The 24,747-nt window shown below is 46.2% G+C and overlaps 1 protein-coding gene across 2 annotated transcripts in view; it reads right to left on the bottom strand.

Moving 5' to 3' along the window:
- MRTFB (myocardin related transcription factor B) overlaps window positions 1–22,138 on the bottom strand; it is a 376,317-nt gene extending 354,179 nt beyond the window's left edge. For both annotated transcript variants that reach the window (XM_083153324.1, XM_083153322.1), the window contains exon 1: window positions 22,033–22,138. The gene's annotated coding sequence lies outside the window, so the exon portion shown is untranslated. The remainder of the gene's footprint in view (window positions 1–22,032) is intronic.
- Between the last annotated feature and the right edge of the window lie 2,609 nt (window positions 22,139–24,747).

The following is a 24,747-nucleotide window of genomic DNA, read 5'->3' as shown; positions in this document are numbered from 1 at the left end:
TTCCACGATCTGGCTCTATCCCTCACCTGCCTGCCCAGTCAAGACGCCTACATAAGGACACAGTAAGTGGACTGGGGTATTCTACTACAATCCACCTGCCTGTCGAGCCTGCAACACTAGACAGAATTGAAGTTTATTAACTCCTACCTGGGACACTAATATAAATACAGCTTGGAAGGGGCATTTACCTTCAGCACTCCCTGCTCCCCTAGGGGTAGATGTTCTCCTGGCTCCCCCTTTCTGACATGATGACCTAGGGGTTTGCAGACTTTGCAGGACACCTCTGGTGCTAATACTGGTGGGTGCTCTCTTGCAGGAGCCCTGCGGAAACTGGACATCTCTCTCCTTATTGCTTCAACTTTGGTCCTACAGCGCCATCTTGTGGCAAACATTGGCTTAACACCCAATTCTCTTATTTAATTACTATACTCACTGGAGTTTTCCACTTTCCCATCTCCCCTCCCAAGAATGCCATAACGCAAGCTTTCCCACAGCACCTCTCAATAGAGATGCATGATTGACCGCCAACCCATGGGGACCACTGACTAGAGAAAGACCTACGCAGATGACCACTTGACCTATATGTAAAGTCTTCTCAGCGAAACAGCCACTCCAAGCGACCAGGCAGGCCACTATGGGCAAAACTGGCAAATCAGCCCAGAAGAAAGACACCTCCCTACCCAGAACTGACGCTACTCAGACCAACTTGAGACCATTCCTCTTACCCACACCCGCTGAACCAGACCATACGGCAGCTACTATGGAACCCCCGCAATCCTCCACCGCTTCTTCCAGTCCCACGAGGGTTGAGGGCGCGCATCAGGTGGAGCCCGCCAAGCTCGGTAGCGACATAGCGGAAATTCTATCATACATTAAAACGCTCCCCACAAAGCAAGACCTCCATTCTGCAATCAGGGAGGAGATGGCTTCCGTCAAACAAGATCTGTCCGAAGTTGCAAACAAAATGGAATCGTTGGAAGAGAGTCAAGCGTTCACAGACAAGAGGGTGTCATCCTTAATAGAAGTGGTCTCAGCTCAAGCCTCAGAACTCCGATCTCTCCAAACAAGACTGGAGGATTTGGATAACAGAGGAAGAAGGAATAATATACGCATCAAAGGCCTACCAGAAGACGTCACAAATGCCGATCTAATTAATGCCCTAACAAAAATTTTTAACGAGATCCTGGGCAATGATCCCCAAGCAGAGATCTTGTTTGACCGGGCACACAGAGCCTTAAAACCTCGAGGTTCCCCTTCCGATAAACCTAGAGACGTTATATGCAGACTCCATTACTACCATCAAAAAGAGGAAATAATGAAGCAAGCCCGGCAGCTAGATGGAATCGACTTTAACGGAGCCGTGGTTCAGCTATACCAAGACCTATCACTTTCCACTCTACAACAGCGCAGAGCCCTTCGCCCTCTAACGGATGAACTACGCAAGAGGCAGCTGAGATACAGATGGGGCTTCCCATTCCATATCCAAGTACTCCACGCCGGGAAACCACACAATCTCCACTCGCCTGAAAATCTCGCCTCCTTTTGTTCCGCCCTGGGCCTGCCTAGCATTGAATTACCCGACTGGCAGAAGTCAACATTGGCTGCTATCTCATCCATCCCTCAGAAACCTCCTGACTCCTGGCAGAAAGTCCCGAGATCAGGAAGACGTAAGGATCCGGAGTCGGAGGACACTGCTTCCAGGTCCACGTGAGACTCTTTGCCCGTTCAAACTGCTTCTGTTTGTATCCCCAATTCTTCCTTTTCAGTCACCTTTTAAGCATCCTGCAATTGCCCAATCCACACACTGAGTTCCCACTCTGTACAGCTCAAAGACCCCCCCCTCCCCCCACAACCGGCTCCCTTGCAGCCCCTTTGCCCCTCCAGCCTGGGACCAGGCAACTGGTCCCTTCTGTGGGGATGGGAGACTGGCGACAACCTTCTTGGAGACTCCAGGGGAGAGACCCGACTGGAAATGGTCAAAGCCTTAACCGAGGACTAAGCATGGACCAGTGTTGAAGTAGAGTGTCCCTTAGGGACCTCATAATGCTAGCTTCATCCACCCTTCCCCCCTCCTGCCCCTTGTTTCGTATGCCCCTAGCACCTCTATGTGCCAGGCACTCGGTATTACGATACTAGAGATTAACAGGCCTATTGCCAACGATAACTCACTTTACCATTGTCTGTTTCTTATTAAGAAGCACTGCCTACAAGTGCTCAGTTTACTGTTTATGATGTTACTTGATGTTATGTTTTTTCTCGATGTCTTTGGTCCCCAACTACCCCCTCAACCCGCACACTACATTATGTTTTCTGTAGCCTGGGACCCCTTTAAGGGCACCAGGGCTCCAGAAACGGGTAGATTATCTGTATTTCTCTTTGTACCTACACCTACCATTCCTCCCCTCCTCACCTCCCCTCAACCTCTCCCCCCCCCTGCCCCAATCCACATACTCTCACCAAGCCAGACACCCCACCATTTGCTCACACAACCCCCATGACCCATGCAGGAGTCACTTAAATTTCTATCCATAAATGCAAGGGGTCTTAACACCCCCGAGAAGCGGTCTACGCTTCTGAGGACTCTGTGGGCGGAAAGGGCCGACATAGTTCTTGTCCAGGAGACACATTTTAGAGCTGACCCTCGGGCACCTAGGCTAACAAACGCAAGATTCCCACATGCATACTACAATAACAACCCGGATAGTAAAACCAAGGGGGTAGCTATCCTCTTCTCGGCTAGGCTACTTGTAACCGAAGTGGTAACGCATAAAATAGTCCCAGGGAGAATCCTCATAGTGAACTGCACGATATTCAGCCAGCGATACACACTCGGGGTGGTCTATGCTCCCAACCAGGATCAACATATTTTTTTTAAACGTCACCTCACTACACTAGACCATTTACTGAATGGGATTGTTGTTATCGGGGGAGACTTTAACTGGATAATGAACCCGAGTATGGACTCCTCAAACCCCTCCCCCCGATACTCAGAAGTCAAGCACCGCCGGGTCAGAAAGATTTTCTATGACCTGAGGTTGGTTGACTCTTGGAGAACCCTCCACCCAGCAGAGAGGGATTATTCCTTTTATTCCCACCCCCGGCAGACATACACACGACTAGACTACATTTTCGTTAGCCATCACCACCTCCCGTTACTCTCACAGGCATCTGTAGGTCCGATAACGTGGTCTGACCATGCCCCAATCACATCTACCCTTGAAGTCCCTCACAGATCAAAAGGGCAATGGTCCTGGCGACTCAACGAATCTCTACTAGATGACCCTCTCTGCAAAGCGGAAATTGAGAAAACAATCAGGGAATACATAGAAGACAACGATAACGGGTCAACTACTAAACTTACACTTTGGGAAGCACATAAGTGTGTAATTCGGGGGAAGATAATTCAATTAGGCACATACCTTAAGAAACAGCGACTAGCTCAAATAACTTCCCTATTGCAACAAATACACCGCTTAGAAGCCCTACATAAGTCCTCCCCACAGGGCCCCCCCCCAACAGAACTACTGGAGGCCCGTAACCGTCTGAATGCGTTGACCTCTGCCCAAATTAAGTCCTCAGTGCGCAAGTGTAAAAGTAAGTTTTACCAATGGGGAAATAAACCCGGCCGCCTCCTTGCTAACGCCCTGCGGGCCCAGAGGGCAGCCTCATTTATCAGCTGCGTTAAAAATCCCCGGGGAACTAGCTGCCTCCAAACCCCAGAAATAGCCTCGTGCTTCCGTGAATTTTACTCAGCCTTATACAACCTGCGCCAGCCACAATCAGAAAAGGAAGCCCTCCTAAACAAGCAACAGATAAAGTCGTACCTGGCCAAGGCTATGTTCCCCACACTCCCCAGAGAAGACTTAGAACACCTAGACCTACCCTTCTCCCAGCTAGAACTTGACCAGGCTATTGCTTCTAGCCCCGCAGGTAAAAGCCCAGGTCCAGATGGCTTCACCATTACCTATTATAAAACCTTCAAAGATAGCCTTTCCCCCATCCTTCTTGACGCCTTTAACTCTGTCTCAGACACCACCCCATTTAATCCTCAAACCCTAGAGGCCCATATCACAGTCCTACCTAAACCGGGTAAAGACCCATCAGCCTGCCCAAGCTATAGACCTATTTCGTTACTGAACGTTGACCTCAAGCTATTTGCCAAGCTCATGGCCAATAGGATCAACAAGCTGCTCCCCTCCTTGATACACAACGACCAAGTGGGGTTCGTTCCAGGGCGGGAAGCAAAAGACAATACCACCAAAATCCTAAGCCTTCTACACCTAGCGACATCCAAGCAGATCCCCACGATCCTCCTGTCGACGGACGCCGAAAAGGCGTTTGACAGAGTGGACTGGGGATTTATGAAGACAGTACTAGAACATATCGGCTTAGGCCCAACTGCCCTGCAGAGAATTATGGCGCTATACAGCAAGCCCTCAGCTAGAGTTAAAGTAAATGGATCTCTCTCCGAACCTTTTCAGATTAGAAATGGTACAAGGCAGGGGTGCCCACTGTCCCCCCTGCTCTTTGTACTATGTATAGAGGCTCTTGCTAGGGCAATCCGTGCAAATCCCGACATCTTAGGCATTAATGTAGGCGATGAGAATTACAAACTGGCCCTCTTCGCAGACGACCTCCTTGCGGTAGTGACCAGCCCAACTACCTCTCTCCCGCACCTAACTAAAGAACTTGAGACCTTTGGAACCCTTTCCAATTTTAAGATCAACATGTCCAAATCTTGCGCCCTCAATGTCTCGACTCCCCCACACATCATATCTGGCCTTAAGAGCTCCTTCCCCTTTTCATGGAGTGACTCACATATAACATATCTAGGAATTAAGCTGACAAAAACCCCATCCAAACTGTTTGAATTAAACTACCCTCCCCTGCTCAAAGCCATGCACTTAAGTTATAACAGCTGGCAAAATAGACAACTCTCCTGGCTCGGCAGAATGAGCGTGGTTAAAATGAATACACTACCCAAACTGCTATACACACTCCAGGCCCTCCCCATCGCGATTCCGGAATCATGGTTTCGCTCAGTAAAGATGTTGATGCAGCAATTCGTCTGGTCAAGAAAGCCCCCGAGAATTAAATATTCCACTTTAGTGAGACCCCCCATCAGGGAGGCTTCCAATTTCCAGACCTTAAACTATACCACCAGGCGATTATCCTGGGAAGAGTACTGGACTGGACGAGAAACAGGCGCTCCAAGCAATGGGTAGAACTGGAGGGGGTATGTCTCCAGCAATATCCTGAGTTATTCCCATGGCTCCCCAGCCTCCCTAATCCACCACCACAACATCCAACTATCTCCCCTACTCTCAGGGCTTGGAAACGTTTGAGAAGACTCACACATGTAGCCTCCGAAGTAGGTCCCTTGACCCCCTTTCTAACTAACCCAAGTTTCCAACCAGGCCTACAACTACCACACTTTTCTAGGTGGGCTAATGAAGGTCTGTTCAGAATAGGGCAACTGGTTTCACCTCACTCCACAGTAAAACAATTCTCGGAGATTACAGACAAGTGGGGTGTTCCGGCATCGGATTTCTGGAAATACCTGCAGGTACGCCACTTTGTGAGTTCAAAACCTGTCCTGTCCTTAGCTTCTAGAAGCTTAACACAGTTCGAGAACCTTTGTATCTCTGAGAATGATACTTCGCATGTTGTGGCTACTCTGTACAGGTTCCTCCAGTCCGGCACTAAGAATACCCCCACATCGTTTAGACTGGCTTGGGAGAGGGAGCTACAGACGACACTGACAGATAAAGAGTGGGAGAACATTCATTTAAAAGCCAAATGTAGCTCGTCCTGTATCCAAATCCGGGAAACACAACATAAAATCCTGATGCGATGGTATAGAAGCCCACACATCCTACACGCTATGTTCCCTGCTGTATCAGATAGGTGTTGGAGGTGCTCCTCCTCTGTGGGGACTCTAACACACATCTGGTGGGATTGTCCTGTCATTCGCCCTTTCTGGGAGGAAGTGATTTCAATCTCTAAAATAATCCTCTCCTCCGAAATTCCCACTGATCCAGCGTTCTGGTTACTTAACCACTCCGACATCCCATTGTCTAAATACAAGAAGTCCTTGATTAAGCATTTAGGAAACGTGGCACGAGCAACTATCCCCAAACTGTGGAAATCCCCTCTTCCCCCGACGATACAGTCGTGGTTTTCCAGGCTGGATCACTACATGTCTATGGAGGACATACTACTTTCGACCAGGAGCAGAGCCATGGAATTCTCTGAAACTTGGCTCCCCTGGCTTGAATTTAAGGAGTCCACCCACTATAAATACAAGATCTCCAATCTAGCACCATCCACAGCAGAAAATAACGGTTGAAGGCCAAGAGAAGCTCTAAATGAAGTATATGTGGATTTCCCATCCACCCCCCCACCATCCCCAACCCGTCACACCCTCCCCCTTTTTTTTTTTCTTTTCTTTCCCCTTGCCCCCCCCCCCCCTTTTTCCTCCTACCCCCTTCTTCTCCATACCAATGTAAAAAACAAGGACACAAACCAGTTGGTTCGAAGTAAGCAGGGTTTATTCATCTGAATATGCACTTATATAGTATTGCTTATTACTGGAAAGCCACCCCGCTTGCCGAACATTTATTGAACGTTGTATTGTTATTTGAATTGTGTCAATAAAAACAAATTACAAAAAAAAAAAAAAAAAAAAAAAAAACATAAATGCGAAATAGACAATTTACTGGTGACTTAACATTATGATGATAAAAAAAGAAGGCATGGACAAATGACTCATTTTCTAATGTTGTGATTTGCCTTAGAACCTTTTCTTCTAACAAGCCACAGAGATTTGCATCTTAAGGTGCGTACACACTGGTTGATAGATCGATGAACATCGGCCAGTGTGCACAAGTGATATATCGGTAAATGGCGTTGTTTACAGATATATCGTGTGGCTGTGTACCATAGCCGATACCTAATATATCTAAAGATATATCGGCGCATCATGCTGTGTAGGGTGATCCGCCAACTGCCCATACAGCCGTGACAGTAACCGCCGGTGATTGACAGCTCAGTGGGTGGCCCATTTGCAATGTCAGTCCCGACGGATTGGGCAGTGTGTATGGAGTACATCCTGCCCGATCCATCTGTAGATATATCGATTAATCTGCAGATATATCCATTAGTGTGTACCCAGCTTTAGGGACAGATTCAAACAGCCCTGCTAATTATTGCACAAGGGTAAGTAGCCTCAGACTTTTACTGCCGGAGCTATTCAATAACAACCTCCTTTTCACACACACACTGTGTTAACCCAAAGTTTTTGGGCTAAGGGGGGTATTCAATCCAGGCCCGTTTTCTTTTTTTCTCGCCAGCATATCGCCAGGCTGGATTCAATCACCTGCCGATCTTCAAAAAGGGGGCATATCCGCATAAACGCCTGTGGATTGTCGCGTGATCGCGATAATTCATAGCCCTTATCAGCAAAAAAATATATTTCAATGAGGTATCTTGCATTTATGTTGTACAAACACATGAAATGCAAACAAATATATTTTATTTGTGCATAACACAAGGTTTCAAAACATGTAACAAAGTTTGTGTACTATCTCAGGCACTGAATTTAAATGCCAAGCAATAATTTTTTTTCACATATTTTAGTGCCAGTTACATATCATGCCCTCAGTAATGCTGTTACACTTTCTGGAATGTATGGTTTTCGGAATAATTTGGATAACGGATATATGGATAAGGGATACTCAACCTGTACAAATTTGTTTGGAAAATGGGCAAAACCATGTGCACTGCAGGTGGGGCAGATGTAACATGTGCAGAGAGAGTTAGAGTTGTGTGAGTTATTTTGTTTATGGGCAGGGTAAATACTGGCTGCATTATTTTTACACTGCAATTTAGATTTCAGTTTCAACACACCCCACCCAAATCTAACTCTCTCTGCACATGTTACATCTGCCCCACCTGCTGTGCACATGGTTTTGCCCATTTTCCAAACAAATTTGTACTGCAATCAGATCAGAATAAGGGCCATAGGGCCTTATTCTAGTTCACTCTTTCTGACAAAATCCTTCTTAGATGGACAAAACCATGTGCACTGCAGGTGGGGCAGATGTAACTTGTGCAGAGAGAATTAGATTTGGGTGGGGTTTTACTTCAAAGTGAGATCTATATTGCAGTGTAACAATAAAGTAGCCAGTATTTACCCTGCACAGAAACAAAATAACTAACTCACCCAAATCTAATTCTCTCTGCACATTTTACATCGCCCCCTCCCCCCGCTTGCAGTACACATGGTTTTGTCCATCTAAGAATGATTTTGTAAGAAAAAGTGAACTAGAATACGGCCCATAGTGACATGTGGGGTAGGTGCGATATGAGCTGTACAATGTGTGCTATGCAATTTGAACTCTAAATGCATGGGCTGCACAGACTTTATGTTCTGTGTACATCGCACTGCTCTGTCGCACCTGTATTGGCACCTTAAGCTATTTGAACTATATAACTTTTGGACTAGACTTCAAAATGTAATTTAAATATGTAATGTACATCTGATTAAATGTTGTACAAATATAACTGCATGCACATACTATTTTGCCTTGTGATATGGACTAAAAAATTCAAATCGCATGTGAGAATTGCACCGTGTGGGCACCTGTAACCACATCTTTCCATGTGTAACCTACAATTGCGCTCACTATGATTAAACATAATGAAGGAAATGATTAATTTACACTATTTTTTATGAGAAAAGAAGTATATTGCTGTAAATCTAAAATTATAATCTGAGAAACTAAACTTTTTTAAAAAAAATGATATCGCTCAGAAGGGCCCTTCATTTGTCCGGGAGTTCTGAGTGAAACACTGTCGATATTCCAAGTGTTTCAATCTTTATTATTAAAAGTAGTAGAACAAATTCAATTTTGCTGCATAGAAAATGGCTATACCTTTGCAGAGGGGTCAGAACTATCAGAATTTGAAAGGAATTATCTTTCGAGGAGGGCCCACTCTTAATGGGATACGGTCGTATTGTCGACCCGACTTATGTAGACAGTGATTACGTCGACACCGCTGGGTCGACAGGCACCAAGGTCGACAGGGTTGTAGGTCGACATGAATGAAGGTCGACACGGTTTTAGGTCGTCATGGGTTAGGTCGACATGGGTTTTTTACCTTTTTTTTGAGCCGACATGTGCCAACAGGCAGTATTTAATGCCCTACCATCCACTAGGGCATGGCGGGAGAATAAAATAGTGTGCAGAGCATAGCGAGGCACCGTGCCCGAAGTATTGCGAGTGAAGTGAGACATTATGACATTCGGGTCAAAAAACAGTGAAAAAAAACGATGTCGCCCTCGCAACTTGTCAACCTAACCTAAGTCGACCTAAACCCATGTCGACCTAGACACCTGTCAACCTTCACCCATGTCGACCTTCAACCCTGTAAACCCAAGAGTGTCGACCGAATGGCTGTCAACAATACGATCCACACCCCTCTTAATATAATAAATAGTGACCTAGTAGTGCAGTTGTAACTGCGGTCACACACCGACACAGGTTATTTAAATAACATTTTTGATTTAACGTAATAAATGTAAAATGACATAATGAAGGATTATACAATGTCACTATGAAGAGCTCCCCTAGAATACAAAGCTTTGTGACAATGCAAAGCACATACATTACAGAGTACATAGGTACACACGGCTAGATATTCTCACGCACATTTGTTTGTTTAAAGCTGTGCAAACTTGCAGATCGAATTGTGAACTTTGTAGCATTATTGGGCTTTAAACAATGGACCTTAGTGACTAATAATAACGTATTGCACAAACATTAAGTAATTTAATAGGTGGAAAGCACAGTGTTATCTACACATGAGCTTTGCTAAATTTGTCACGCATGTAGTGGGGTCAACAAAAGTTCTGGCCATGCTGCAAGTACAAGGCCCAGTTCACGAAACGCCCAATAACCCGCACACATATATTATTATTATCCCACATTAAAACACTTTTGCAGTAAGATGTTTAAATGTTATGGTAACTGTTCTGCAGGATAGGAAACCCGAACAGCTGGTAAGACCCAGGACAGGGGCATGGAGTCGAATATGCTGGGAGGTTTTCACCAAGGAACCCCAAAAGAAGATTTGGACTTGCCTGCCTGGGCCACCCAGTAACTGGACAGTTCTGTAACTTACTAGGTCATACAGAATAGTTACTTCTGAACACCGTTGCCACACGGACACAGAACAGAATAGGGTGAGGCAAGGCAGGTGTGAAATCTCCCACGGCCGTGAGGGGGATGCAGATGTACTAAGCGACACTGGGGTAGATGTATGAACCGGTCTATAATGTTTATGAAAAGTGCGAATTATAACTCACCGATAATTCCTTTTCTTGTTAGAGATCCCATGGCAGCCATAACACTGGGATATCCTCCCTTCTCCTAGTTCAGACAGAATGTTTTTCAGGGACCGCCCACCTTGGGTATAATAGCCTCCTCATCCCTCTCCTCTGTGTCTTTCGTTTGTCTCCGTTTCCATCGGTTTCTGAAAAACACATATATCTGGGAGGGATCTAGATGGCTGCCATGGGATCTCTAACAAGAAAAGGAATTATCGGTGAGTTATAATTCGCACTTTTCTTTTACGATCCCCATGGCAGCCATAACACTGGGACATACCCAAGCTTATCACAAATGGGAGGGAGACCATGATATATGCACTTAAGATTTATTACTCTCATCAGTTAGCTTTCACTGACAGAGCTTCATTTAACACATGGTTCCCAAAGTGGGCAGTTGTTATATCCAGGGCATAATGCTTCGAGAACGTATGGAGCGACGACCATGTTGCCGCGAGGCAAATGTCCTTCACCGACGCTTTGGCCTTCTTAGCCCATGACGTTGAGATTGCCCTAGTAGAGTGTGCCTTTATGATAGAAGGTACTACTTTATCCTCATGTTGATAGGCGTAGATTATCACTTCTCTGACCCATCTGGAGATGGTCTGTTTGGCTGGACATAAGCCTTTCCTCGGACCCTCTGGGATAATGAATAAATGGTTTGTCTTCCTTATGCTGGCCGTTCTCTCCTTGTATGTGGATATAGCTCGCACCAAGTCTAGCATATGCAAAGTCTCTTGCTCCTCATTCTCTGGTTCTGGGAAGAAACTCGGCAATATTATATCCTGGCTCAGGTGGAAAGAAGATATCACCTTTGGAAGGAAGTTTGGGTTTGTTCTTAAAACTACCCTGTCTGGGAAGATGACCAAGTAGGGTTCTTCAATCCATAAGGCCTGCAGTTCTCCAATCCTCCTTGCCGACGTCACTGCAATGAGAAATACCACCTTCCACACCAGGAATTTCATCGGAATTTCTGCAAGAGGTTCGAACGGTTCTTTAGCCAGAACTTGTAATACTAGGTTCAAATCCCAGGGAGCTACTAGAGATCTTACAGGTGGACGCATCTTTCTCATGGCTCTAGAGAATCTCTTGACCATCTTCTCCTCCGCCAGACTACGGTCCAGAAGGATACTTAGAGCTGAGATTTGTGACTTAATCGTAGCTGTTGCTAAGCCCATCTTGAAGCCGTCCATCAGGAACTGTAGTACTTTTGAAGTTGGTATTTCGTGGAATTCTTCCTTAAAGCTTCCCCAGCTTAGGAATTTAAGCCAAGTTTTATAGTAGACTAACGATGACACTTTCTTCCTGGCCTCCAGAATCATCCCCACTACTTGGTTGGATAGATTGTACCTCTTCAGAACCTTCCGCTCAATTTCCACACCTTTAAGGAAAATATAGCTGGATCTGGATGACAGATTGGTCCTTGCGTCAGCAGGTTGGTCTGTACTGGTATACTCCATGGCTCTTGTATGCTCATGTTGAGTACCTTTGAAAACCACGGTCTTCTGGGCCAGTCCGGTAGGATGATAATCACCTCCACCCTGTCTTCTGCTACTTTCTTCAGAACTTTGCTTATCATTGGGATGGGGGGAAACACGTATCCCAGCCTGAATTTCCATTTTATTGAAAAAGCATCCATAGCTAGGGCTTGTGGGTGATAGAATTTGGAGCAGAAGTTCTTCACCTTTCTGTTGCCAAACGTCGCCATGAGATCTATCTCTGGGAGACCGAATCTTGTCACAATAGAGTTGAATGCTGTCTTGCTTATCTCCCATTCTCCGGGAAGCACTTCCTTGCGACTTAGGAAGTCTGCTAGTACATTTTCCGATCCCGGAATGTTTACCGCCGATATTGACTGAAGATTCGCCTCTGCCCAAGCTAGAATTTTCTCTGAGACCATCATCAGTCTCCTTGCTCTTGTGCCCCCCTGGTGGTTTAAGTATGAGACTACAGTCTTGTTGTCTGACATGACCCTCAGGTGCGAATCTCGAATGACTTGGGACAGCCTCTCTATCGATCTCCAGACCGCCAGTAACTCCCTCACATTGGAGGATCTCTGACTCTCTTCTGTCGACCAGGTTCCTTGAACAGATCTTGATTGCAGGTGAGCACCCCAGCCCAGCATACTTGCGTCTGTTGTCAGAATTAGGTACTCCGGGTTTTCCAGCTTTGTGTACTTCGTTTCCAAACCTCTTGTCCACCACCGCAGTGACCTTTTCGTCTTGTCGTGCAGGGACACCAGTTGCCTTTCGCTGTTCCTGTCTCTCGAATAGTGAAGAAACTGCCACTGGAGAGTTCTCATTCTCCATTGGGCCCATGGTATTATCTGGATGCACGATGCCATCATGCCTAGTAGCTGGAACACCTGACACAAAGGAGATCTCTTCTTTAGAAACAGTGACTTTGCTAAGTGATGGATTCTTACGCATCTCTCCACTGATAAGGCTACTGTGAACTTTCCAGTGTCTATTCTCAAACCCAGAAACTGGATCTTTTGACACGGGACCAGTTGGCTCTTCTCTAGATTGACCACCCATCCGTGTCTCTGAAGGAAATTGATAGTTGTCTCGATGTCTCTTTGCACCCTTTCCTTGGATTCTCCTGTCACCAGAAGGTCGTCCAGGTATGGCCAGATTTGGATCTTCTGTTGCCTCAATTCCGCCATTAGGGTTACCAGCACCTTCGTGAATATTCTGGGTGATGTCTTGAGGCCAAAGGGAATGCATGTAAATTGGAAGTGACTCCCCATTACCGAGAATCGGAGAAATTTCCTGTCTCGATGACACACTGGCACATGGTAGTAGGCATCTCGCAAGTCTATTGACGCTAAGAACTCGCCTTTCTTCAACCCCATCATAATCGATCTCACACATTCCATGCGGAATTTCAGAGTCTTTATCCATGTGTTGAGGTCTCTCAGATCCAAGATGGTCCTGAAGCCACCTGTGCTCTTTTTCACTAAAAACAGGTTCGAGTAGAACCCTTTCTTCCTCTGAGTTTCTGGTACTGTTTCTATAGCTTCTATTTCCAGCAACTGCTGGATCTTCAATAGTAGCTCTTTTCTCTGTCTTATGTCTTTCGGAGTCTTTGAGACCAGGAACCTGTTGCAATAGGGTACTTTCATAAATTCTATCCTGTACCCGTTGTTGACAATGTCCAGGACCCATCTGTCCCTTATGGTCTCTCTCCAGATCTCCGCAAACCTTAATAATCTTGCTCCCACCTTCAGTGGATAGTCATGACCTTCCCCCTCTCCGAAAGGACTGGCGGAAAGTTTGCCTGGATGTACTGGCACTGCCTCTTCTGAAGAACGGCCGCCCCGGCCTGTAGCTCTTCGCATCTCTATAACCCTGTTTGCCGACATTCGGAATAGGGAATTTATTTCTTTTGTCTTGGGGTAACCTAGTTGATTTCCCCCCAGACAGTTTCTGGATCATACTGTCCAGTTTAGACCCAAACAAGTAGGTACCTTCAAATGGGAGCGTAATCAGTCTATTCTTAGACCCTGCGTCCGCACTCCATGGTTTCAGCCATAAGGCTCGCCTTGCCGAAACGCCTGCTGCCATGGTTTTTGCTGCTAGTGAGACTGTATCTAGAGAGGATTCGCATAAATATTCTATGCCCTTTTGCATGATCTCCACACTCTTAATCAAGTATTGTTTTGAAATACGCTCCTCAATGTCCGTATGCAAGTTAGTCGACCACAGCCTAAGCGCTCTCACCACCGATGCTGTAGCCACACTCGCCTTGAGAGATGTAGCAGCTGTAGCATGTACTTTGCGTAAAGCGTTCTCCATTTTTCTGTCCATAGGATCCCTAAACGTTGCGCCATCTTCTACTGGGATTGTGGTTTTGGACACAATCTCGGCTACCGCACCATCCACTTTAGGGACCAGACACCAGTTGAGGAGCTCCTCATCCTTATATGGATACATTCTTTCTAATCTATTATTTGTTCCTGTTCTTTTATCAATGTTAGACCACTCCTTGGTTATCAAGTCTCTAATCATCTTATGTACTGGGAAGCACCTGTTCTTTTTAGGTTTGTCTTGGAACAATGGATTATCTTCCTCCGTGTCCACTGGCTCCTTAAAGTTCATTGCTTTGTAAATCTTTTTTAGCAAATTCTCTACTATCTCTAAATTAAATGACCTGGAATCCTCAATTTCCCCAGGTTCATCCTCGGAATCCTCTTTTTCTACCACCTCAGCTGGATAATCGTCTACTTCTTGTGATAACTCTGCTTGCTCTCTGGATCTTTTAGGATTTTGACTTTGTACAAACTCTTCCTTGGACACAAATGAATTTTTCATCCATTCCATCAAGTTTTTTAATACATCCGTCTGTTCCACTTGCTTAGTGATTTTTGACTGGGTTTGCAAGCATTTTCCACACACTGTGGGTTTGTCCACAGATGAGAATAGCATATCACAGGTCATGCAAGTACATGAAACAACCTTCTTCTTTGCAGTCCTCTTTTTAGGCACAGGTGAAGAAGGCACACTATAATAAAAAGGATAATTACTATCTAACCTTAAAACAAACCATCTAATGCCCATAAAAACCAGGGTTACCTCAATTGGGCATCAGCAGGCTTAGGGGAAGAAGGTAGATCCATCTCTGACCAGCCTAGCAGACTCCTGAAACGAGTGACAGTCTGCTGGCAATACAGGTTTAAATAGCGCGCTTTAACCCTGCGCTCTCCGCTCTGGCCGCTCAAAGCATAGCCATGTGGAACCAACACATCCAGCCCAGTACCCGGGGGATGTTTTAGCCCGTGCACCTGTGAGCACGCTGGGCGGAAGTGCGGCATCAGCGTGCTTCCGCCCCTTCTGCCTGCGGCGTTACTACAAGTCCTACTGCCGCTATGACTGCTGCAAGTCAGCCACCTCCAGACGCTGCTGCGCCTCTGCTACATCCCCACACCAGCGAGGGTCCCCTGCAGTCTTCCTACCCGCGCGCGCGCCGGCGCACTACAGGTACCAAACGGCGCTGTCATGCTGGCAGCTGTTTTTTCTAGGCAGGTATACTTAGCTGTACGGCAGGACCCAGTCCACACTCCTTTCAGCTCCTCCTCTTCCCGGGCAGCTACCCATCAGCTGAGGCTGATTCTGAGGCACCCGCTCAAACAAATAAAATACCCTGTACTGTCTAACTAACGGAGACAGAAAGAAAAGACACAGAGGAGAGGGAGGAGGAGGCTATTATACCCAAGGTGGGCGGTCCCTGAAAAACATTCTGTCTGAACTAGGAGAAGGGAGGATATCCCAGTGTTATGGCTGCCATGGGGATCGTAAAAGAAATATTGACTCCCGCTTCTCCTGCCATAACGTGGAGAAGCGGGCACCTGTATCTTCGAAATGTATTAAGGACCCTCTTAAAAATAAGGAGAGCCATTATGTTCGAGGACCACGAATGCGCCTTGTAAAAAAACATAAAAAAACAGCTGCCCCTCTCCCCCCGGCCGGCTCAGTGGCCATGCGTGAGATCTCGTGCACAGCCTGGAGCCAGCAGCAGGGCTAGCGTTGTCCCTGCAGTGGGCATAGGACAATGCTAGCCCTGGGCTGGCGAAGCGACTAGGGTGGCTTGACGGGCGATGTATGCCTAGGAGGCTGTTCATATATTGCCCACGGCGCTAATTACTGGGGGATTTAAGGGGACAGCTGGTAATACAATTAAAAAAACATTACCCCCCCCCCCCCAGTTAACTAACGTTAAGTGCAGCATATGCACTTACCGCTACTCTAGTTCATATATCGGCCCCACTGTTCGGACACAAGGCAGCGGCACTAGAGGCAAACAGGGATACGGGCTCAGTATGCTGGACTGAGGACCAGGCAACTAGGATATAACTCAGACCGGAGGGCCTAATAAAGTAGCCGGTTAGAAGAACCAGTAATCGGAACACTGGGTGAAAGCGCCCCCTGATCGCCAGGGAGATGCCGAGCTGTGGGGAGAGGGAGGCAGAAGGGACGTCCCGTCCACCTACCAAGGGCTAGGAGTCAGGGGAGATGAGATGCGGCTTGTGACCATATTAATTCATAGTTCTCCAAGGGGAGCAGTTATCTGGGGCGCAACCTGTAGCAGCACAAGACAAATTACAGATTCCGTAACCAGTGAGTGTCAACAATTACTCATTATACCATATACCCACTGAGGTTAATTATGGCCATATTATTATACTGATTACATGCATAAGTCATTAGGTTAACCCCTAAAGGTCGACATGCATTATGCCAACATTAGGTCAAGACATGCATTTGGTCGACATGTAAAAAAGGGTCAACATGAGGTTTTCATGTTTTTTTTTTTGGTCACCATGGACACCGTATAAGTGTACCGCTTCACTGCCCATTCTTCGGGCAAGGTACCTCGCTATGCTCGGCATACTATTATATACCCACTATATGCCCACTTGGATAGTAAAACATGTCAGCATTTTCCAATAAGACTTAACGGTTATGTCGACCTATACTGGTCCACATCCCTTGCAAAGCATGTAATGGGGAGTAATGCTGCAATGGCCACTTTTTACTAGTGTTAATGATCTGCTTGCTTAGTAGACAAGTTCAAAACACAGCACAAGGGGAGGAGCCAGTGCACCCACACTGAAAGTTCTTTTATGTGCCTGTCTCTCCTGCGGAGGTCTCAATCCCCATAGTAGTGAAGCCCAGTATCCCATTGGACGGTAGAGAAATATGTAACACACTTTTTCATTCAAACGTTTTACTGCAAAAAAAAGAATGTGAACCCAATGCCAGGTAGTGTTGGGTGGTCTAAAAGCTTCATGTGAGCAAGCAATAGGGAATCACTGGGTCCAGATCATAGATCCACATCATGTGGCTAATCAAGCACTATTGTGAGACAAGCTAACAAAATAACTGTTCAATAAATAGGGAGATAATTAACCTCATAACCCAGTATTTCCCAACCCCTTTCTTCATGGCACCAAACCAGAACATGATGTCCAGAAACTCAAGTAAAATGCTGTAATTAGTACTACCATGGCTTGTTAAACAAAATGTGTACAAGTAATTCATACTTGCCTACCTGACCCTCTCCATGCGGGAGAAAATGCTCTGCTCCTGGACTTCCCTGGTAATGTATGATTGTCATCACCTGTGGTGGAACACCTTTACCTAGCTCCTCACAGGTGATGGCAATCATACATTACCAGGGAAGTCCAGGAACAGGGCATTTTCTCCCGCATGGAGAGGGTCAGGTAGGCTAGTATGCAGTAATTCAGGCATTCCCAACCATGGTCCTCAAGGCACATCAACAGTGCAGGTTGTAGTGATATCCAGGCTTGAGCACAGGTGACTTAATTAGTACCCGAGTGATTCTGATTAAACCATCTGTGCTGAAGCCTGGATATCACTAAAACCTGCACTGTTGGTGTGCCTTGAGGACCGTGGTTGGGAATGCCTGCAGTAATTCATTACAGGTTGAACACCGATTATCCGGCATCGTCGGTTCCAGCACTGTGCCGGATTACCGAATTTGCCGGATTATCAGTGATACTATTTTAAAGCACCATAACCCCGCAGCGCGATCCCCGCAGCCCGGCTCTCACCTCCGCCACACCACCCGCAGCTTCTCTCCGGCTCCCATGGCATTCCACCTCCCGCAGCAATTATTGGATCCCGCAGCATGACCCCCCCCTGCATCCCAATACCCTCCCACTATCTCTCTAAACCTTCCCACTGCCCTTGCAACTACTTCTAAGCCCTCCCACAGTACCCACTATGTCTAAAAAGCAAACAAAACTTACTTCCGGCATCAGAGATGGTCGCTGATGAAAAAGAAACTGCCGGGGGGAGCCCGGCAGTGGTAATCAGCTGGTCGCAGGAGCATGTTCCTGCGACCAGCGATCACCACAGGGGCAAAAACGGGAGCGCGCACCCGGCGATATATCGCCGGTGCACACTCCCATTGCGGGCAATATGGCACAAAATTAACCATTAATTCTCTTTGTACTCTGGTGTCAAAGTATTTGTTTTAAGTAACATGTACATCTAGTAATAGAATATAAATGTCTAAAGCAGGCATTCCCAACCTCGGTCCTCAAGGCACACCAACAGTGCAGGTTTAAAGGTGCGCCGGGTGCAATGAGATGTGCGCTCCAGTCACACATCTCATAGCTCAAAAAGTATGTGCTGTACATACTTTTTGCACTAGATCTCATCTCATTGCAATGCAAAACCTATGCGATCCGATCTAGTCAAAATTGTATACAATAACTGTACCGTGTATGTGCACATTTCGTGATATCCAGGCTTCAACACAGATGGTTAAATCAAAATAACTCCGGTACTAATTAAGTCACCTGTGCTCAAGCCTGGACATCACTAAAGGGGTGTACACGCGGAGCGGTCCTTCTAAGCGATTTTGATTACATAGTCAAAATTGCTTAGTAGGTTAGTAAAGATTGCTTTCAAGGTTACACAAATCCCCCGATATTATTGCTCTTAGTAAAAAAGGAGTTGCCAGGCAAGAATATTTTGACTAGATCGGTAGCTGTCTAGTCAAAATCGATGGTTTTCAATAGGCGATCTGCAATTAAACACCAATCAAGTATGTTAATTCTAGTATAGTCAAAATCGCCCATAGACAAAATCATTAGTCATTTAGTCAAAATCACTGTTGTATCTAGCCAAAATCGCTTAGTCAAAGTTGCTCACTAGCAAAAATCACTCCATGTGTACACCCCTTAAAACCTGCACTGTTGGTGTGCCTTGATGGCAAGGTTGGGAATGCCTGGGCTAAAGAAAACCATAGCTTACAAATAAACCATACCCCTAGAATTTGCGCTTGCAGATCATTTAACAGCATTTGCTTTGTTTTAGGTGATGAATGCTCCATTTGTTTACATTCATTTCAAGTGTAAAGGGCCTACACACGGTGAGATGTTGCTGAGCCATCTGAGCAATGTAGACAGCTCAGCACACAGCACTGCACAGCGATGTGTCAGCACTGTGTGCTGAGCGATCTGTCAGGGCCAGTGTGGAGAACACTGGCACTGAACGGCGATCTCACTAGATCTACCCAGCATGCTGGATTTTAAATGCCGTGCATCACTATCGTTATGGCTCCTACACACGGAGCGATGTAGGGGCATTTTCTAAGCGATCCCGTCCAATCGCTTAGAAAACATCCTAAAATCACCCGTAGGCCCCATAAAATCTTGGGAGTCACATGAATGTCTACCCATTGACACGTCACCTCAATATCCACAAGTGCCACTGCATTGCCTTGCGCTCACATTTGGCATGTGGTGTCACTGATGCTTAACACAGCATCAGGTGCTAACAGCCTAATAATAACTCACACATACTTTGTCTGCAAATAAAATGATTAGCAAAGTAACACACATATCACACCAGAATATTAACCTTTATTTCTACTGTGCTATAGAGACTGATCATTCCCAGCAGCCATTGCTCAAGCGGGACTAACAAAGAGCCTTACAGTATAAACAAATGTTAAAGAGGGGTCAGAGTTATTTATGCAGAGAGAAGAAATACATTTATTTTATTGCAGGATAGTAGTTACTGGTTGTCAAACATGGAATATGCACAGATTCCCTGTAACCTCTGAGTTTGATCCTCATTAATGTATGATGACGACAACAAGTGCTCCCATGTAGACATAAAAAGAGTATATACTGTAAACAGCCGGCGCAGCAGTATGCTTGCAAGGATGAGAATATATAGGGACCATATCTCTCATACTGTCCCAAGACACCATCTTATGGGGCCTACACAGGGGGGCGATTTCGGGGGGCATTTTCTAAGTGATCTTACTAGAAGGCTTAGAAAATGCCCCTACATCGCTCCGTGTGTAGGGGCAAAGCAATAGTGATGCGCGGCCCAGAACGTCACTATCGCCCGTTGATCAATATCCAGAATGCTGGATGAATCTAGTTAATTGCCGGTCAGTGCCAGTGTTCTCACCGGAGAACACTGGCCCCCGACAGATTGCTCAGCACACGGCGCTGATACATTGCTCAGCTTACAGTGCTGACACATCGATGTGTGCTGAGCGATCTAAATTGCTGAGATCGCTCAGCAGTGTCATCCCGTGTATAGGCCAAATTAGCCTGATCTCTCCCCCATCACTACCCCTAACTCAATCTTGCTGCTTGTACTGTACACCCCAATTGTACCCTCTACCCCTTCACCCTGCCTTTGGCGGTCATGTTGTGTTTATAGTAGATCTGGGATGTGTGTGTGTCCAAACCTAAACTGCAATGTAAAAGTAAAGGTGAGCATATACTAGGGCGAATTGAGACGCCCAGGACCTTCTCGGGCAGCAGGATCGCATGCGGTATACAGTATAGTATAAGATACGATATATCGCACGTGATCCCAGCCAAGCCTGCCCGGCTTGGATGTGAACCAACAGATCGCTACAGCAACCGGGGTGACTTGCGGGGTCCACAGTCACAGGACCGCACATCGCATCAGAGCTGCCATCAATCAAACGCAATTTGGACACTTTTCATGCGAATGATTACAGCAATCGCATTAAAAGAGCCCAAATCACATGCAAATCGCCTAGTGTATGGGCACCTTAAAAGCCGTTCTGCGTACAGGAACAGCAAGTAATTACCCTGCATGCAAAACAAATGTATATGTGCCCCTTGCTTGCAACAGTTTGTTCATTCCTCTGAGTGCCAACGTTGCTGTGAGTGATCCTCAAAATATCCTCTAAAAATTCCAGCGTCGCTCACAGCGACTGTTCTTTTAGTATCAATAAATAAACTACAGCCAAGTCAATTCATTAAAGTTTAGTTGCATATAGCGCCCCCAAAAAAAGAACAGTTGCTGTGAGCGACGCCTGCATTTTTACTGGATATTTTAAGGATATTTCACATCAACGTTGGCACTCAAAGGGTTAATGATGTAAAGCTACTTGCATTATTATAATGACAACATCCTTTCCCCAAATAAGTGCTGTTATTGGGGATTATGCTTGGTGTGCCTGAGGACCACTAATTGGATACCACATGCCTTCAGAAGTGAAGAAACATCACTACATTTCTTACTGTTTCTCCTATAGTACTTTTTCAGGCTGTCCAATTTGGTAGCATCTCCAAAATAGACATTTTTGCAGGAAAACACAGGTTCAGTGAGACCTGTGTGTTATTACTGCCTCAGTCCCATTTTCACACAAATGCAGCCTACTTGCTGTACTTCACTATATATAATGATTAATGCTGCATGATGCAGGCCCATACCAGAATTATATTTGTATTTCTATCCATAATGTCAACACAGATAAAGAGCTATACCACTACCCTGAAAGCAGAAAGCAACAGTCATGTACACACACAGCATCAGCCAAAAAACCACAAATAGAATAAAGGGTATAACTGAGGTCAGGGATTCAGGAGCCTCCAATGAGTTATAACTGGAACAGATGATGTGTATTTCTGCACTCTAGGGCTGGCTGCAATGCTACATTTGTTACAGGGATTCTGTCCTCATACTACTGTAATAATGTATACAGCAGGCTAGTAGTGGTGGCTGCTATAGCAATGTCTGGTGTTACAGTTCATGGGAAGAGGGCATATATCTCTCACTACAACCCGGGAAGCAGTGCTCAGGACATGAGCTTCACTGCTGCTTGTTAGTGATTACCTTAGTGTCAGGGTTCTGGCTCTCTTCCTCTATTCTCCCCCAGCAGCAGCCTGGTGACCACAGCCTGCCATGCGCAGTAACAGCAGCACCGCCTCCTCTCCCTTCCCTCTACACACACACATAAGGAGGGGGAAGCCGGAGCTGAGCAAACACAACTAACCCTGAGTTACACGCACTGATACTGTACAGTCAGTGACAGCAATGTATGTACAAAGTATCACACAGCCGGCTGCAGTGTGCAGAGTCAGACACAGAGCATGCTGTAACGGGTATGGATCATTAGGTCACTAGCAAGTAGGTCGACACCACTAGGTCCATATGGAGGAAGGTCGATAGGGTCATTAGGTCGACATGGGTAAGGTCGACATTGAAAAAGTCAACATTTAAAAAAAACTTTTTTACCCGAATGACGACAAATGTTGTATAGTAAAATGCAAATTGAGATATTTCTTTAATTTGTTGCACATCATCACAGCTTACCACACTTCAAAATACATTATATTGAAATAACATATTTTTAAAATAAAAATAATGCATTCTATTATTATTATTGTTATTATTGTGGCACAGTGGTTAGTATTGCAGCATCACAGCACTAATCTTCCCACTGTCAACCTAATGCTTGTGTCACCCTTCCAACCCTGTCGACCTTGTCAACCTATTTCAGGGTTGCCGACTTTCAGATTCTCCTCTCCGGGAGGAGACTTTCCGCAGCCGTTCGGGGGGTGGGGCTTAAGCGTGACATCATTAAGCCCCCCCCATGATGTAAAATAGCCTAATTCAGGGATCTCCGTGGAGGAGGCGGGGCTAAAATGATGCGATTGTGCCATTTTAGCTCCGCCCCCCTCCTCTGAGATCCACGGGCTGCGGCATTTAAATGCCATGATCGGGGGTGCAGTGAGGGTTGCCCACCTTTCCGGGGGGCCGGTAGGGGAACGCGATTTTCGGGAGACTCCCGGCCATTCCAGGAGGATAGGCAACCCTGACCTATTTCAGGTGTCAACCCAATGTATGAACCCGATCTTCATTGAATGGACCCTATGACCCATACCGCTAACATCAATGGTAGATTTTAACTAGGGGGCCTGAACAGTGTGCAGTTTACAAAGTGCCATGCAATGGTTCCAATTCATGGTTTTACATCAGTGGAGGGAAACCACTTTTAGTTAGCATAATTATTGGGGAACGCAAAATGTGAAAGGCCAATTAGGGAAATATGGTGGGATTAACCAGCACATGTCAAGGGCCGAGGTAATAATGGACCTCCTGTATCAATTGCAAAACCATGTGTGGCAAAACATCGAGGACTGTGAACAAACCATGATCAATATTTTACACCTAACATCTAGAAGCAAACTCGGGATTATTTAACAATTGCCAATTTTGCTGTGGCAATTTTACATAGAAACAGAATTTTACAGCAGATAAGAACCACTAGGTCAAGCATGTCCAAACTACGACCCTCCATCTGTTGTGAAACTTCAAGTCCCATCATGCCTTGCCAGTTTTGTAATTAGGGAAAGCTAAAACTGTGGCAATGCATGATGGGATTTGTAGTTTTACAAGAATGAAGAGCCATAGTTTGGACATGCCTGCACTAGGCCGATCGAGTTTTCTCCATTTACATGCATACACAGCACTTTATAGCTTACAGTCAACGGATGATGTATACTTGGCAGGAACCCCATACTTAAGCTGGGTACACACGACACTATGTGTTTTCCCTTGAACTCCTAGGCAAACAATACATTGTGCATACACATTGAACAATATGGGTAATGATATCATTCATTGACGTCATTCTGTTAAAGCTCCGGACGTGCAGTCATTGACGATATACAGATGGTGCCCCTCTCAGCCATCCTGCCAGGTTGCCATGGTGATGTTTCTGGCAGAGCTGGCGGATGGCGGGGATGCGCAAGGGTCCCACTCAGCTGGGCGTCAGGGAACGCTTCTGATTCAGGGAAACGGGCAGGGAGCAGGCAGAGCGGGGAGACAGTTAGGGAGTGGGGAACAGGGCTGCAGGGAGAGTGGTGCGCACGCACCCCCTTCCTGGCGCACAGCGGTGGACGGCGATGGCATTGTCAGGAGCCGCTCTAATGGGAGCGGCTCCATCTGTAGTCAAAATTGAGCTACATGTAAAGACAGCAGAAACATTGTTAAGGACCCATGGGAGCATGCATTGTTAACGATATTGAGCATACGGACATTACAAACAATATCGCCCAGAAGGGCTGAAATATCACTGCGTGTGTACCCAGCTTTACATTTAGAATACTTTTTTATTTTTAATTTTACACACACACAATTTTGAATAAATATCTGCATTTCTGTGCAGATGCAGAGTGCGCGCGGCCACGGGTGCACACACCCAAGATTGCGGGCGGGGGAGTGGAACAGCAGGCCAGGGGATTCGCCCATGGGAACACTCAGTGACGCAGGGGTCTGGCAGCTGACATCACCGGATGTCAGCTGCCCGCCCATTTCCTGTCAAGTGAAGCAGCCTTGCGAGTCAACCAGAATAAGGGCCAAGGAGTATGTCAGGAGAAGTATCTTTGTCGTACACATGCCCTCACGTCCCTACCATCAATCTCCATCTAACTACCCCTCACCATTTCTGCCTTCTTCCTCCCCCCTCAGTGCACACCTCCCAACTGTCCCAATTTTTGTTGATTGTCCCGCAGGGTCGGCACTGTCACCCAGTGTGTGTGGGTG

This window comes from Crinia signifera, chromosome 7 (genome assembly GCF_055691185.1).
Source record: "Crinia signifera chromosome 7, ASM5569118v1, whole genome shotgun sequence".
Classification (NCBI taxonomy): Eukaryota; Metazoa; Chordata; class Amphibia; order Anura; family Myobatrachidae; genus Crinia; species Crinia signifera.
This window is presented reverse-complemented; position numbering and strand designations above follow the sequence as displayed.